Below are 17,364 nucleotides of genomic sequence, written 5' to 3'. Positions count from 1 at the left end.
TCTTTTTGCAATTTAATGAGTTTATCAACCAACTCATTCTTTATATTAAATATATTCCCAAAACTAGTTTTGCTCCATCCTTTCACTCTATTTCTAATAATCTCCAAATTTCTAGTAGTTCTAAACATAGTAGAGCCTTGGACTAAGGAAGACCAACATTCCACAATAATGTTGCTAAAATCTTCTTATGTAGTCCAATCAATTTCAAACCTGAAGGGGGAAGCCTAAGGGGGTTTAACGAGTTGCCAGTTAAAGGTGAGGGGGTTGTGGTCCAAAGTCATTCTAGGCAATGAAGAGAGGGTGGAGGTATGACTAAGATCCCAAGCACAAGAAGTGAGGAATTTATCTATCCTAACTTGAATAAGGTGGGTTCCTTTTCTATTATTGGACCAAGTAAAGGGGGATCCAATGAGTTCCATACAAAATAGGCCATTGGAAGCAAGAAAATGAGCAAAGTCTCCCATGTTGTCAAGGTAATCCATCAAGGCACCTAACTTCTCTTAGGGGAACAAGGGAAGTTAAAATCTCCAGAGACCATGATTTAATGAGACATGAAGTCTCAAGAACAAGTGGATAGGTCTCCCCACAAGACTAATCTTCCTTATTTGGTGTTTGGAGAATATACATTAAAACTTTGCCATTGCACAACCGCGGTGGAGAAAATAACAATGGGAAAATGATGAAAAGAAGCAAACATATCCACCTCTATAAAATCTAGGTTCCAGATGGTGGCAATTCCCCCAAAAGCCCCATTGGCCTCTAAGTAACAGAACATATCATTGGGCCACATTCTTCCCATAAGGGTAGAGAAGTTATCCAACATCATTTTAACTTCTTGAAGGAGCAATTGTCTACTTTCTGGTCAATGGTACGATTTTTAACAACAAACTACTTGAGGGTCCTATTCAAATCCCTAATGTTCTAAGAGAGTAAAATCATTGCTTACCTTTGATGTTGAGGTCCAAGGTGAGTTATCTCCCTGCAACAATCTCTCAAGACTTGCTTGTATGGTGATGCCCTTTCGAAGGGTCTTCCCACCTTAGTGTCATTTCCTACATCCATCTTCTTTCCTCTAGTCTTCTTCTTACGTGTCTGCCATTCTTCTTCCCCATTCGATATAACAAGAAAGTTAGAGGATGAGATCCTTGCCTCTCTGCCAATAGAAGTGGCCATAATAGGCAGAGTCTCACTCAAAGTAGTGTTCTTCTCTCGCCTCAAGGATGAAGGGTGGCTTCCCTGAAATCTCACGTTTGAGCTAGATGTACTCTCAAGATTATCACCTTCTATTTCTACTATGGGTATTTCACATTCTTCCAACAAGTTCTCCCCCCTAGGGGTAGTTTTGGAGGTAGAGGTGGACTTGGCTTCTAGCAGGAAAACAAGGGGGTTGGACCTCTTCTCCAACCATGATCAGGGTGGATTCAAGAAGAGCCTCCACCTTGTCTTTTAACTTTCCTTATTTGTCCTTGGGATGCTTGCTATCTATGCAAGTGTGGCCTTTAGTGTTTCATGTATGAAAAAAAAGGGAGGCACCTTCATATTCCATGACTTGGGACCAACAACCCGACTTGGACTTGAGTTTAATGATGTTGGAGAGGGTAGAGTTGATTGAAAAATTCACAAAGAACTTGGAAAAGACAAGCCTCAAATTTACCAGAGTAACCAAATTAGCAGAAATGAAGTTGCTAAAGGAATCAACTATCCATCTGAACACCTATTCATCCCAGAATTCCAGCGGGAGACCAGGGAGGCATACCCAAACATGGGCCTCTTGGGTTAGCTCAAAAGGATCAAACCCCATCTTCTACTTTGCCAAGGTGAGGAAAAGTTTCCCATAGAGCCAGGAGCTAGAGAGAACAAAAGAGAGATCTTCTATAGCTATAAATTTGAACATGAATAGACCTCCTGACATAACTGACATCGAGACACTTCCTTTGAGTTTCCAATTGAGGGCAACCCATTTGTGAACCATATCAATAGAATGCTAGAAGTTAAAGAAATGACCCACTAAAGCCAAGTTGAGCCTTGCCATCATTCTATTCACCACCTCGTTAGGAAGAATAATCTCAGTACAATCCAGGTGAGAAGAGATGCTAATGAAAAAATCCTCCAAACTGCTTATGGGGGGCCCAACAAGCACATCTTACCAATAAGATTTGAGAGGGAAAAGAGGGACTGATGAGCCTACCCCTAAGTCGTCAAAAACCTTAGAAGCCATATCTTGGGCCTCAAAACCTACAACCGATGGAGGAGGGGGTTCTGCAACAAGTGGGGGCAGGGGGGCTCCCGACTTGACAAAGCTTTTGACAAAAAAATCAAAATTCCAGAGGGCACAAAAGTTGTAGAGAAAATATTTGTAAATCAAATAGTCTTTACTGATTTGTAGAAGACAATAATTTACTATGAAGAACAAAAATAAAACCACATTGATATGACACCATTTCAAACATGTGAAATATAACAAATGATAGAAAACCACATAAACCAATTTACTCACAAATACTTGATCTTACTTTTACTTACACAAAGATAATGCCAGAATAAGTAGAAAGTCATAACAATCACCAATATCAAGTGAGTAATCTAATTTGATTCATTGTGTTTGATCCAAGCTTCCTCTTACATATATTTTTTTAGATTTATTTTGAACTCAATAAATAGAATTTTTTTTCAGCCACCACCAAAAATAATGCCAGAATAAGTAGAAAGTAATAACAATCACCAATATCAAGTGAGTAACCTAATTTGATTCCTTGTGTTTGATCCAAGCTTCCTCTTACTTATTTTTTTCTAGATTTATTTTGAACTCAATAAATAGAAGATTTTATTCAACCACCACTAAAAACATACATTATTTCCTAAATATAAATAACATATTTTTTAGCTAATTAAACACAAATGATTTTTTGCTTAAATCTTCAAAATAAATATGCACAGAGTTCAATCTCTAAAAAGACAACTGAAATAAGGGTTTAAAATATCCAAAATAGATACGTGAATAGGAATATTGTTAAGCTACAAAGAAAATACTAGACATTATACAAAAGTTCTTTAATAAAAGAGTTAAGAATCATGGTAGCTTCCATCATTCATTTTACTTTGCGTTTGCCATCAAGTTTCTTGTGTTTTGTTATTGCTTCTTGTTAGGAGCAATCAATTGGAAGTGTTGTGCATTTTTGTTACCTTAAGAATTTGAAATGCTATTTACTTGGTGGTTGAAATATTGCTCAAAATTCTTTAGGCGTATTGTTGCTATAGCAGATCAGTTGCAGGTTTCCTTCCATCATCGTGAATCTTGAATAGTGGGCACAAGTGAATATGGAAAGCAGAGCAGAGTTTAATAATACTAATTATGCACTTAATAACAAACATAGTTTCAAAGACAAGCAATCTAATCCAAGATTTTGGAGGAATGGCCAAAACCCTAAAGGCTATTTGCATAAAAAATAGCTGATACATCCTTCTTTGCCAGAGCACCAAATAAATAAAAATGGGAGATGACACAATAAAAATTGCCCCTGTATCAGCCCTCTATCTACAAATTTGAGCTATGCAATAAAGACAAATAATGCATTTTTGGCCCTATCTGAGCCAAATGAGTTGGACCATGCGAATGTATAGGACAAGAATCTCAATCACAAGATCATTAATAATACATCGGGTGCCACTAATCAAAATTTTCTAGAGAAATACGTAGAGAAGATAGGGGTTTGGGCAGTGATAAATCCAAATGGGTATATCAACACAATTTAGAGATTTTTCGAACCAAAATGCTCTAATTGTGAATAAGGCAAGTAAGATTATGGTTAATCAGTAAATAGATAATAGTAATAATCGTCATAAAGTTGGCAATTCTTTGGCACAGGAAGGCTATCGATCTCATATCATTTTTTCTATTGATAGCCTTGACAATCATTTTTAGTTTTTTAATCGAACAAAATATTCTTCCCACAAAAGATTGCCTCTGTATTCCCAGCAGATAGGTCTCATTAATAAAACTTATGCAAATTCCCCCAAAACCCTTGAATCACATCTTTGTAAGCTCGAATCCTCAAAGTTCAAACCCTTACATAACCTTCCAAGAACATATATTCCCCCTCATTGCAAGAATATTTTGCCCAATTCTCCCTCTCAATACCTTGGTCAACTTCAAAAGATTACTCAATCCAATATTAAAGCTAAAGAATAGATATTAATCATTAGTAATCCAGACAATGAAGAGCAGTGGCATGAATGCAAGAATCTCAATGTTTTTGCACTATAGAATGGGCCAAAACAAGATATGATCAATCTAATTAATTGGCACTAAGATTTCTGTCAAAACTAGGTAAGTATATCTCACCATTTTGAAAGAGTTATGTTAATTCAGTGTAGGGATAAAAATGCCAAAAAAGATTTTTTCTTTACCTTTGTTTGCTATTTGAATGGTTATGCTATTAAATTTTTAGAATGAATACTAGATTTTAAGGATGAATTGTTAAACTTTTCCATTCCAACTTGGGTTTCAATTCATTCACGGAATATAGGAACCTGATAAGATTAGATGCTTCATATAAATAATGTAATAACATTAGATTTTTGATTAACTATGAGATTAATACTCCTAAATTCTAACCTATTAAGGTAATAACCAATAGATCTATCTATAATTTAAATCCTCATAGATTTGAAGGAAAAATCTCTGAAATAATCAGATTAAATAATGAAAGAAAGATCACTTTTAGAACTATGCAACCAACCTCTGAGCTTAAAGACATCTTCCCTATGATGTGTATAAAGAATAGAAAAGAATTTCAGGGGAAGTGCAGTCATTTTATAGCAAGGAAAATAGTTGTAGAGTTGGAAGTTGGTAAAACAAGTAAAGAAAAAACATCATTCATAACTAAAATCACAAATATTAGAGACAAAGATCAGAAAGAAATTACAAAAAATCTACAAGAAACAAAAGAAAATGAAGCGCAAAATAAAGAAAAGGGAAAGTCTTCAATATCAGACAATAGTAAAGTGATTGATCTATCAAATGTGAAGCAAAATAAAGGCACTAAAGTAGGGAAATGAACCAACCTATGAAGATCAAAGTAATAAAGGTATCATCAAAAGAGATGGAGTAAAAATAGAACTTAAGACAACTTATATTAGGATGCAAAAGACAACAAAAAGATATAGAAGGAATAACAAGAAACAAAAAAAAGCTTAGACAACGAAGGTGACAGGAGAAATTGGTTGGAAAGAAAAAGCATCAGGGAAAGAACCCAAGTCCCAGGAACAAATTATTTTGGATAAATTTACCAACACTATTGAAAAAATTGAAAATGAAGGTCTCTTCTCTATAGTATCACCTAAGAGTAGTAAGGATATACACACAAAATAAGTATTAGAGATCCCATTGCTACATAAAGTAGAGTCTATAAAGGAAGCCATAGAAGCCAACAAAGAGGTAGTCAAGAAGTGTACCAAATTTTGGCAAACACCAAATACAACACAAGAATCTCCAAATAATAATCTCAGTGGGCACATTGTAATAAAGAATGATCAAAGTAAGATAAAAGGAATACATATAGAAGATTTTCATGACTTCTTAAATAATGAGTTGTCAGAGAATGATAATCTGGAAATGTCAATGTGAGATGAATCTCAAAAAGAAAACTTGGAATGATTAACACATGAATTGATACAAGTTTTTAACCATGATAATATTGATAAAAGTAGTGACGTACAAAAAGAGGAACCAATTTAGCGAGTTTTGAAACTAGGAGGAGATAAATACACTTTTGAAGATTTAAGAAGAGATTTGCTAATCACTAATGATGAAGATAATAATAGTAAAGCAGAATAGTCAATCAAAGATAGAATACACTCAGGACAAGGAGATGTTACAGATATGGCAGAAAATGGAATACACTAGATTTAGCAGTTAATATGAGTACAGATGATCAGATAAATCTTGCTGATCAGATAATGATAGAATTAAAAAATGAAGAGATAGATATGAAAGTAAATGCACAAGAGAACATAGAATGTTTAGGTATTTTGATGAATCAAGAAGGGATAAGCACCCCTAAATATTGAAGTCAAAAAGATAAGAAAAGAAGGAAGTCTCTAAAAGAACTAAGAGAAGTAGATGGGTAGGCAAAAGAACAACAAAAGATAAGTTAGTTACTTAAACCTAGGAAGGGGAAGAACCTTCCCATAGCAGCATGAAGATCACTACCTAGAATGCTAGTGGCTTAAAAGCACCTAGCAAGAAATGTTTACTAAAACATAATTTAAAACAATTTGATTATGAAATTATAATGTCACAAGAAACAAAACTGAATAAGGAAGAAGGAATTAAGCTAGGAAAGAAATTAGGTAGTTGGAACATCAAGTTACATGAATCTAGAGGAGCATTAGGGGGATTAGGAATGATTTGGAATCTTAGGAAAGTAAATATAAATATTATAAATTAAAATAATTCATGGATGAGCAGCACAATTAAAAGCATAAAGACTAACTTACAGTTAATTCTAATAAACATATATGGCCCCAATCCATAGTAGAGATAAAAAACTATTTTGGGAAGAAAAAAGTATATTTATAAAAAATCACAACAATGAACTTATTCTTATATGTGGAGATTTCAATACTATCATAGATATAAATGAAAAATTTGGAGGTATCCAGCAAATTCCCCAAGCATCTTTGGAATTCATAAAATGGATAGACCTTAATAACTTAGTTGATATCCCTATTAATAATGGTAAGTACACGTGGAATAACAAAAGGAAAGATTTCTCATAAATCACTAAGAAATTGGACAAGTTCTTCCTCAAAGGAGAATTAAGAGGAATAGACTTTGATAGTCAAGCCTTAATCCTACCCATAGCAGGATCAGATCACTATCCAGTAAGGATTGAATTTACGGAACCCCATAAACCTACCAAAAACCCTTTTAAATGCGAAAAAATGTCATTTTTAGACAGGTTTTTTACTGATCTCATTAGAGAATGGTGGAATCATGGCAATTTTAAAGGATCCAAAATGTATATATTTGTATCTAAGATGAATATGCTTAAAGAAAATATACTGAAGTGAAACAAAGAACATTTCAACAATATATTTAAAGAAAAACTAGACATAGAAGAAAGTTTAAAGAAATTAAATACATAAGTAATTAACGAAGATATGAACAATGAAAACTTCTTTGTAGAAATAGAACTCCTTGCTAAACAAGAAAACATTCTAGCAAAGGAAGAAGTCTTTTGGAATAAAAAATAAAGAGAGAAATGGCTAGAAGATGGAGATCATAACACAAAAAAATTTCATAATATCACGCTAATCAATAGAGTTAAAAGCAAAGTTAGTAAAACTAAAAACACTTTAGGCACTATCACTGAGAATCTTGATAGTATATCAAAGTTTTTTGTAGATCATTTTAAGAATTTATTAAATAATTTTACAAGTTCGAACATGATAGCTCAAGAAAAAATGTTGGAAACTATACCAAAAGTGATCTTTATAGAAGATAATAAAGCATTAAACTCACCCATATCTTTGGAAGAAGTCATATCATTGTTATTCAACATGAATCCAGATAGCTCTCCAGGACCAGACGATTTCTAGTCCTTCTTCTACAAAAAGTGTTGGGGCATTATCATAACTGATCTTTGGAAAGCCATTGATGCATCAAGAAATGGTGGGATCATTATTATCAAAAATTAATTATACCTTTCTTACGTTAATACCCAAAAAAGTTGATCCTAAAAAGCTAGGGGATTTTAGACCTATAGCTCTTTACAACACCATCTATAAAATCCTATCCAAAATTTTAGCTGATTGAATCAAAGCATTTCTTCCTAAGCTTATATAAGAAGAACAAACAGGTTTTGTACCAGGAAGATCAGTACTAGATGGGATACTCATTATTCAGGAAACATTACACTCAATGAATAAAAATAAAAAGGTAAGCATACTCATGAAACTGGATATTCAGAAAGCATATGATATGGTTGACTAGAGGTTTTCATGTAAAGCCTTAGAAGCCTTTAGATTCTCTCGCAAATGGATAAATCTTATCTATCAATACATATCTTCATCTAAAACATCAATTCTCATTAAGGGGACCCCTGAAGGCTTTTTTGACACATTTAGAGTTTTAAGACAAGGAGACCCACTATCCCCTTTCCTATACATTATCATGGCAGAAGCCTTTGGTAGAGCTATTACAAAAGCGTACTATGATGGAAAAATTAGGGGAATTACTATTATCGAGAATGTTGCTAATATAACCCATCAACAATATGCAGATGATACCATTTTACCAGGAGAAAGCACAATAAATGAGGCCTTAAACATTAAGATGATTATTCAACAATATATGGAAGCTTCAGGTCAAAAAGTGAATGCAAAAAAATTAGAAATATTTTTCATTAACACCAAACCTGAAATGGAAAAATAGATTTGTAATATTATGGGGTATAAAAGAGGTACATTCCCATGTAAATACTTAGCAATAGAGATAGAAAAAGGTAGTAAAACTAAAAAAGGATGGCATAATATTCTTGATAGAATGGATAATATGATAGGAGGGTGGAAAGATAAATGGCTCACTAAAGTAGGTAAAGTTACTAAGATCAAAACAGTTTTATCCACTCTCCCAACATATCCTCTTTCTCGCTTACCCTTATCAAAAAATACCAATAAGAAGCTTGAGGAAAAACTCATAAGTTTTCTCTGGAATGACACTGACAAAGAGAAAAAATTGGCACTTATTAAATGGGAAAATTTATGTAAGCCAAAGAAATCAAGAAGCTTAGGTTTCAAAAACTTAAGTTGGTAAAATGAAGCATTAGGGGCTAAACTTACTTGGCGTCTTTTTGTAGAAAGGGATCATAAATGGGCTAAAATTATGTATAACAAATACTTTAATGTAGATGATCCCTATTCCGTGTTTAGAATGAGGACTCTCCCAAATGGATCCAAAAGTTGGAATTTCATAGCAAAAAATAGAGCCTTATTAGCAAATATTTCACATGGGATGTTGGGAATGGTGATGAAGCTCTCTTTTGGGAGGATTCATGGGATGGTTAGCCCTCAATAAATAGCATAGGGATCCCAACTAGCATCAAAGATAAATTAGTTAAACTTTGGGGAAGTAAGGTCAGCAATTATAAAACTAAAAAAGTTATTAATGAAATTATAAGATGGGAATGAAAATCTGTGGAGAATATAGACCTGGAACCAGTAGTAAAAAAGGCATAAGAAAAAATCATTCAGAAAAGAAAAATAAAGTAGTTAGAGAGAAGTGACAAACTCATTTGGGTATCATCAAAAGATGTTAGGTATAGTGTTAAAAATGGATATAGAGTTATCACATTTTCCAAAAGATGGGAAGAAGTGAACATCCCACTTAAACTATGTTGGGATTCATCTTGTCTTCCAAAGGCAGGATTCTTTTTGTGGATGGCATCTCAGAATAGGATCCCAACTACTGATAGACTTAGTAAGATGAGTATTGAGGGACTGTCAAGCTATGTGCTATGTAAGCATGACAATGAAAATACTAATTATATCTTATATAGATGTCCATATACTCAATATTGTTGGGATTGACTCAAACAGATGTTGGGTTGGATCTCCCCTATGCCAGGATCCCTAGATGATTTTTTTAAGGGCTAGCCAATAGATAATAGTAAATGTATATATAGAAAATTATGGAATATATGCCCATCTATCCATATGTGGGAAATATGGAAAGAAAGGAACAAAATAATATTTTGTGACAAGGACATGATAGAAGATGAGATTAAAAAAAATTGAGGCATGTATAGTTGAAACTTTAAACGCTCACCTAAGGAAAACCCAGAAAGAGGAAGGATCATTTTCATAATGGGATGGATTAATGAAAAAGAATTGGTAATACTTAATTAATCCTCTGCTTATTTGTTAAAAGAAGAATAAAGAGGCAAGGGACAAATGTAGATGGATCCTACCACTGACAAGGTGGACCAAATTAAATTTTGATGGAGCCTCAAGAGGCAATCCTGGTACTGCTGGAATATGATGTATAATTAATAATGATTTTGGCAGCTGGATCGCCAAAAGGGCTAAATCCATATGATCAACCACTAACAACCTTGCTGAAATAAAAGCTCTGCAAGAAGGTCTCCAAATTCTCCTAAATCTAGGTTTATCCAAAACTTATTATTGAAGGAGATTAATAGATTGAACTAAATGCCATTAGGAAAAGGAAGACACTTAATTAGGTTTTACACTCTAAACTAGAAGAAGTACTAAATATTCTAGACCGCTTTGAAGATATTCAGATTCTTCATATCTACTAGGAAGGTGACAAAAAGGTAGATCAAATAGCAAATAAGGGTGTTAACGGAAAAAATATTTTTATATATAAGGATTAATAATGTAAACAAGACTCAAATAACCATATTAATATAAAGGGATTAGGAAAACTACTCTATTAGCGAAATTGATTTGGAGTAGTAGTCAACGATTAAGGATACATCAACATTACCTTTAGATATCTATTTCTATAAGGGTATAAAGGTTGGGTCAAGAATATACATACGTAAAATATATATATTTAGTTGAATGCAACTTATAGTCATTGGAACATTTGACCTGCATAGTTATAAAAGGGATAGTGGGAGAAAATTTATAGCTACTAATCAAGAATTTGAAAGAATCAAAGGCAATTTGGAAATAATTAATCAAAAAATAAAGGTTTAAAAAAATTTTAAAACAATTAGAGAATAACTCAAACATCTAGAAAAGGAACTCTATGTATGAATCAGGAATTAGTAAATCATATCTATTAATTTGTATTCCTAATTTATTGCTCAGAGACATGGGTTTATTAATACGTTTAGGGCTTTATGTCTCCCATGCTCTTATCATCATTATGTGACACTAGGCTAAATCTTATTACAAATTTATTTGGTGTCATCTTGCTAACATCAGGCAATGATGGTAAACAATCTAGTTGCTTCCAGATCCTTCAAATAAGTTTTAGTTTTCTATTTATATCGGTCAGGTATTTATAGCGTATATTTTCCTATCCATCTTGAGTTTGTTTTAACTTCGTTATTAGAATTGAAACAAATGTGAGCCTATTTCATGCCTCAAAGGTCCGTTCATGGCTTTCAGAGGCAATGTAAAACCAAAAAGATGGAATCGCCTCTTAAACTAGGTATATGATATGACTAGGATTGTTGTCATGCATGTTTTAGGGGAGGGTGTTTTTAATTACAACTTCTCATGGAGGACCAACAACAACATTATCGGCTCCTTTATAGGTTGTTTGGCCAAAGCCAAAGTGGAGAAGTGGGCAAGCATTAGACTATGTTATAATATTTTCAACCCAACTTGGTGTGTAGGGCTTGAAGAAGTTGTTAGAAGGATAAATGATAAGCTTAGGATTCCCCTGTCAGAGCTTTATATGGGGTATCCCCATGGGAGTTTCAAATTGGCCATTGTACTGAGATGTCCATCACTGGTTATTCGAGAGAATGACCTATTTTTTTTAGGTGTGGCCAAAAATAGAAGCAAGTATTCACTTCCTCCTTAGATGGAGAGGGATCCTTAAAGAACATAGCAAGGTTTGGCTCATGAATTACCTTAGCATTTTCATTTCCTATATTCACTCGAGAGTGAAGTTTGACAACTTGGAAGCTTTGGAATTCTATATTCTAAACATGGTAAAATCTAGCAGGGAAAAGAGCACATTTGAATTTTTGCTGAACTTTCAAACAAAGAATCCCAAGGACATAGCAAAAATCATCCTGGTGTTTTGGAAAAAGGCAGTTTAAGTTGATTAAAGTCCTCTGGAGTGTGTTTTTGTTAATATTGACCATCTCAGATATTGATTGGAGGTTTTTGTTTGTTTATCCTGATATATGTATGGAGGGAGGCTCAGTTTAGAACTCTAAGGTTTCATCTTCTTAGGTTTGTGGGTTAGGGTTATGTTGTTTTGAAAGATACTTACTTTGATAAGTTTGTAATTGATGTAAGTAGACATTTAGTTTTTTGGTTAACAAGGCTTCTGTTAGGGCATATGCTGGTGTTTGGTTTTATGTCATGGACAATATTCTACTCTTTTTTGATATTGTCAACCCATTATACTCTAGGTTTTTATGGATTTTGTGTTTGGATGTAATATAGAGTTAGGTTTTATACTTTGGTAATAGTTTTTAGAAGTTCAGGTTCTTCCTTCTCTGGAAAGCTATTTCTGTAAATATTGGACATTATAAATACATATAATGTTATTATCTCTATCAATGTGTTGGGCTTATTTCTTGATTTCTGCATCATTAGAATGGTTTTAATTTATTGACATGGCTAACACTTTCAAGGATGATTTATTTGCATTATGAACTGGCTAGATAAGTAGGCCCTTCTTTCTTTGGGTTAATTGTTTAGATGCGATAGAGTTCTTGATATCAGAATGTGGGAGATTTTCATGATTTACACTAATCTTAGGTTCAAAGTTGATTAGTGTCAACAAATTTAAACCAATTAACAAGGGGTTAGTTGATATTCAAAAGCTAGTGTAAACATAATCTATTGGTATAGGATACTATAGACTCAATTCTAAAGTATACAAATTCATAATATGATAATTGATCTGGCATTAAATTGACATGTAAGGGCATGATTTTATTTGCCGTTAGGAAACTACTGATAATCAAATTGAAGCCACAACCTTAGATCTAAGTATAAGGCTTTTAAATAAAAAATGATTTTAATAGGGATTCAGATTGACTGAAAAAATCTTAAACTATTTAGCATTGTTAGGATTGAGTTTGTAATATAGGTGGATACTGTGTTAGAATTTAAGCAAGAGCATTCCTAAAATGTACTACTGGTCAGTAATCTTTGACATAATGTTAAAGGAAAGAAACATAATAATCTCCAGCCAGGAATTTAGGGATATCTAAATTGATGGTTTTAATTAATAGTACTAACATTCATTTTGAGTTGCATTATTGACCAGTAGGTTAGTGTAATGTCCCCATCTTTTTAGCATCTTAGTGGAGCTCTTAGCCTTTACATTCTCTGAAGGCTAAGTGGAGAAATAAGGAGAAATTGATTAAATTAATTTCTTATAAACTCATTAAATAAATTAAAATTAAAAGTGACTTTATATTTAATTAATTTAATTTTCTAGAAGCACAATTAATTATTGTATTGCAAGAGAGAAGCTTCAAGAGAGTGCATTTTCTAGAAATACAATTAATTATTGTGTTAGAAATGGGGAACTTTCTAGAGAATGCAAGTAAATAATATTTTACTCCCTTCTAGAAGGGTGAAGGAAAAGAATAAATAGAGGTGAGAGATTCATTGTTAATCATCCGATTATTGTGAATTGCATTTGATATAAAGTTGGGAGAAGAAACTAAGGTTTCTAATTTTAGTCAGCCATTGGAGAACGTCAATAGTGTTGCAAGCATTTGAGGTGGTGAAATATCCACTGAATTTGGTATTCGGGAGAGCTTCAATTCAAGAGTTCTATTTGTGCTTAAATTGGAGAATATATTTTTGGTTGCTACAGTACGCATGCATGATGCCACACTATAATATTTATGTTTGATTCATTTCCATCCTTGGGCATCAATATCATCAGGTTCCTCTTTCAACTATTAGTAGTTAGCATTGTAATTTTTTAGGCATGGGATTTTGTGATAATTTAGAATCAGATTTTGGCATTACTGTAGCCATTATTGTAGGCCCATTTGTTTTGGCAAACTAATAGCAACATTGTACATGAGAATGAATTCAATAAAGGAGATACATGTTGCATACCATTTGTTTGAAGAAATGTCCATCTAATAGCATATATGATCAGCATAATAGTTGTATGTCAATTGTTTGTCAAAATGTCAGTTGGCTATAGGTATGCATGCCATATCTAGTTTCCATGTATGTGCATTGAAAGTACCAAAAAAATTGCACTTGCATATTAGTTCATTGTAAGAGGCATTGTAATATCATTTGTGAACATTCTAAATTTCTTAGCATTAAAAGGCAACATACAAGTGTTTGACAATATTCCTTAAGCTAAAATCAGCCAGTTTGGGCAAGGGATATTATAGTTAGCTAGGTGTTATCATTCCATCCAGGATTACAAAAGAAGAGTCAACTATAAAGTATATATAGATATGTTTGAAGGGGTCACTCTCATCTTAGACACTGAAGAGTTCAAATGATCATTATAGAGATTATTTGACCTTATATAACTCGTAGAAGGAATCAGTTATTTATATTGTACTCAACAACAAAAACTGGAAATTGGTAACTGGGGTATGCCCCTTTCAATAATGTAATAATAAAGGACTATGATCCCGGGAAAGACTGGAGGTTTTCTTCTTTGTTCTTTCCTACCAGTGTCCATTTGAATGGAGGTACTTTGATGCATTTTTATTTTTATTAAATTAATATAATCAAAGGCTTTGGCCGTTTACCAATTAAAAAAAAGAAAAAAGAATCATGGTAGCTTTAGTAGAATACTTTGAAATATTTAAATGTTTTACAACAAATATCTAAAATGGAACACCTTAAACTATAGAAATAGGGGAAAAATAAGTATAGAGGTGACTTAAAACCTAAAACTAAGAAGATTTTATCTGGGGTGAACATTTCCAAATTCATATAAAAATCAAAAGCATTTTACAAAGATTTCCAACTACTTGGAAATAAGATCAAAACTTGTGAAAATTCAATTTTGTGCAAAAGAGGGAAAGGGGGATGAATTGTGAATTTGCAAAAAAAAAGACAATTTAAGATAAGGTTTGGAAAAAAACATCAATAAGGAATTCAAAAGCTTTTATGTCAAACATTGTTAATCCATAGTGCATATGGTTTTTTTTGTCTCTATGTAATGAGTTTGTGTGATTTGATCCTCTCACCTATTTCCATCAACAAAGCAAACCTATTGTGCATCTTTTATGTTGCTTCTCGCTTCTCTGCTTGTGTTTTATATTCAAAGAAAATGAAGGCCAAATTGGGGAACATTCTCTTGTATTTGCAGATTCCTTGAGAAGAGCTTTTGATAATGAGGAAAATGGGTTGTTCAACATTGGGAGGGCCAAAATGGTTTCCTTTGCAATAAGTGATTCAACCAAAAAACTTAGATAATACCCTTCAAAACAGAAATCCATAAAATTTTGACAATGATTTTCACACATGTGAACAATGACCAAAAAATTTAAAAATATTTTACTTGTATTTAATAATGACCTTTTCTCTCTTTGCTTTGTGTAGAGTGTCATGTCACTTCCTCCACATAGTGTATACAATATTAAAACATGTTTTTTTTTCTTGACTATTTTTTTTTTCTAAGTTGGTGGGTCTATTTCTAGCCCCACCCCATTCTCACCTATTGAAATTGAGAGGGCTAAAATGTAGGAGCTCCTCTTTTATAGAAAAAGATTCCAAATAAAAGTTTATACCCCAAAGAAATTCTCATTGGACTAGTAACCCCTTAGCAGTAAAGCCCAAGGCTAGGGTCCCATGGAGGGGAATTCCTTCAAAATAGAGCAGGTGGTCGCTTATATTTTTTAGGAATATTTAATGGTGAGTGGTCCCACAATTTTTTAAATTTGTTTAAGTTAAAAAAATTTAGCTCCTAAATTTGAGGAAGCTGGTGGTGCCATGAATTTTAAAATGAAGACTAAATACAATTTTATATTTAACATTTAGTTTTTGTGGAAAAATAATGAGGAATAATTGACATGTAGCAAAAAAATCCTCTAAGTTGGTGGGGCTATTTTAAGCCCCATTCTATTTTCACCCACCCAAATTGAAAGGGCTAAAAAGTTATAGCTCCTATCATGATAGGACTTCCCACTCCACAAAAAATAGAACCCCAGCCCCCCTCATGAGACCCCTACCAAAGAGGTTTGTTTGTAGGATATACATGATGTGTATATATTGTGGCTACTTTTTTGCAATGCATGCTATTTTTATAGATTCTTCCCACGTGCTTATTTATACAGTTTGAAATTTTTGAATGCTTGATTTATTGATAACAAATGCCTTCACAATGACAAATGGTAGCTTGTACTTGCTTTAATGAATAATGGATGTACGCCTTGAATATGGATGTATATTATGATGATGAAATTAGAGGAGGAGATATTCTTTTATACTCATTCCTGGGCTCAAATTTTGTCCAAGACAACCACAAAACTAAACCTTGGAGGAAAACCTTGCCATCGGGCCCCAAGCCAAATTTGAGCTAAAATCTCCATGGACAAGTCATCCAATTGATTTGTCTTAAGTAAAAGAAGCTCAAATTCTCATAGGATGTTAGAAAATGTGAAAATGAAATGGAGAAGAAAATTTAGGTTGTTGTGAGGTTGGGATAAATCCTGAAATTTAAATAAATGGGCCATAGGTGAGAAGATGAATTATATGTTATTGGATGGAATATGAGAAATCATACCTAGAAGTGAGACCAATCATCGAGTTCAAGTAAGGTTGAAGGAGGATGACCCATATTTGAATTAAGTGTGCATTTAAGTGCAATATGAGGTCCTACCATAGGAAACACACCAAAGTAGACACAAAACGGTCCCAAAGTGAGCATAAGTTAAATGCTTACTTTTTAGGATAATACTTAAAGGTTAAACAATAGTAAAAGGAAAGAACAATATTCCCATCTTCATCAATACTTATTATATTATTGAATCATTGCAACTACTACGGGAAGAACGCCAATAGTTGTGCACTATAGTTTGCAAATTAAAAGCTTACTAGAAAATCACAAATGAGCCAATTGCCACCCAATATTTTGGGGGAAAAAAAGGTTAGCAATTAGATCAATTATGCAAGTTTATTGATGCTAATAGTGCACCATTATTGGGACATTTGTGCATAAGTTGTACTAATTATTTTGGCATATGTGTAAAAGTTGTAAGATTATTAGGGCATTTATGTAAAAGTATTGGATTAATTGTGCATACTTTTTGGTTGTCTAAACAGACAATTAATGGTGCAAAAGGGGCCATATATCGGTCAACACTTTTGAATGGGTACTTTTTGACTCTTACATGCTTAACAAATTCTAAGAAAACTCTATTAATATTTTGGGGAAAAGCCCCAATAGCTGTCTAGGCTAACTTCGTGCACCTAAATCTCCTAAACCATAAGTCGAATTATGCCCCTTTTTTTGGCGTACCTCCATAGGTGACTCAAGAGCTTAAATCTAAGGTTTCGACCTTTGGGCATATACATATCTCTTTGTAGAGTTAGTGGAGTGCAAAGTGGTCGGAAAGTGCTATTTCAAAACACTCCTCTGATACTATTATGTTCACCCCCCAATAGTCACTCGCCAAAAAACACTAGTACTTGTGGTAAAATGTCCTAGTA

This window comes from Cupressus sempervirens, chromosome 6 (assembly GCF_028749045.1).
Source record: "Cupressus sempervirens isolate cs-2001-9-10 chromosome 6, ASM2874904v1, whole genome shotgun sequence".
NCBI classification, from domain to species: Eukaryota; Viridiplantae; Streptophyta; class Pinopsida; order Cupressales; family Cupressaceae; genus Cupressus; species Cupressus sempervirens.
The sequence above is the reverse complement of the archived record's forward strand: the minus strand, read 5'-3'. Positions refer to the sequence as shown.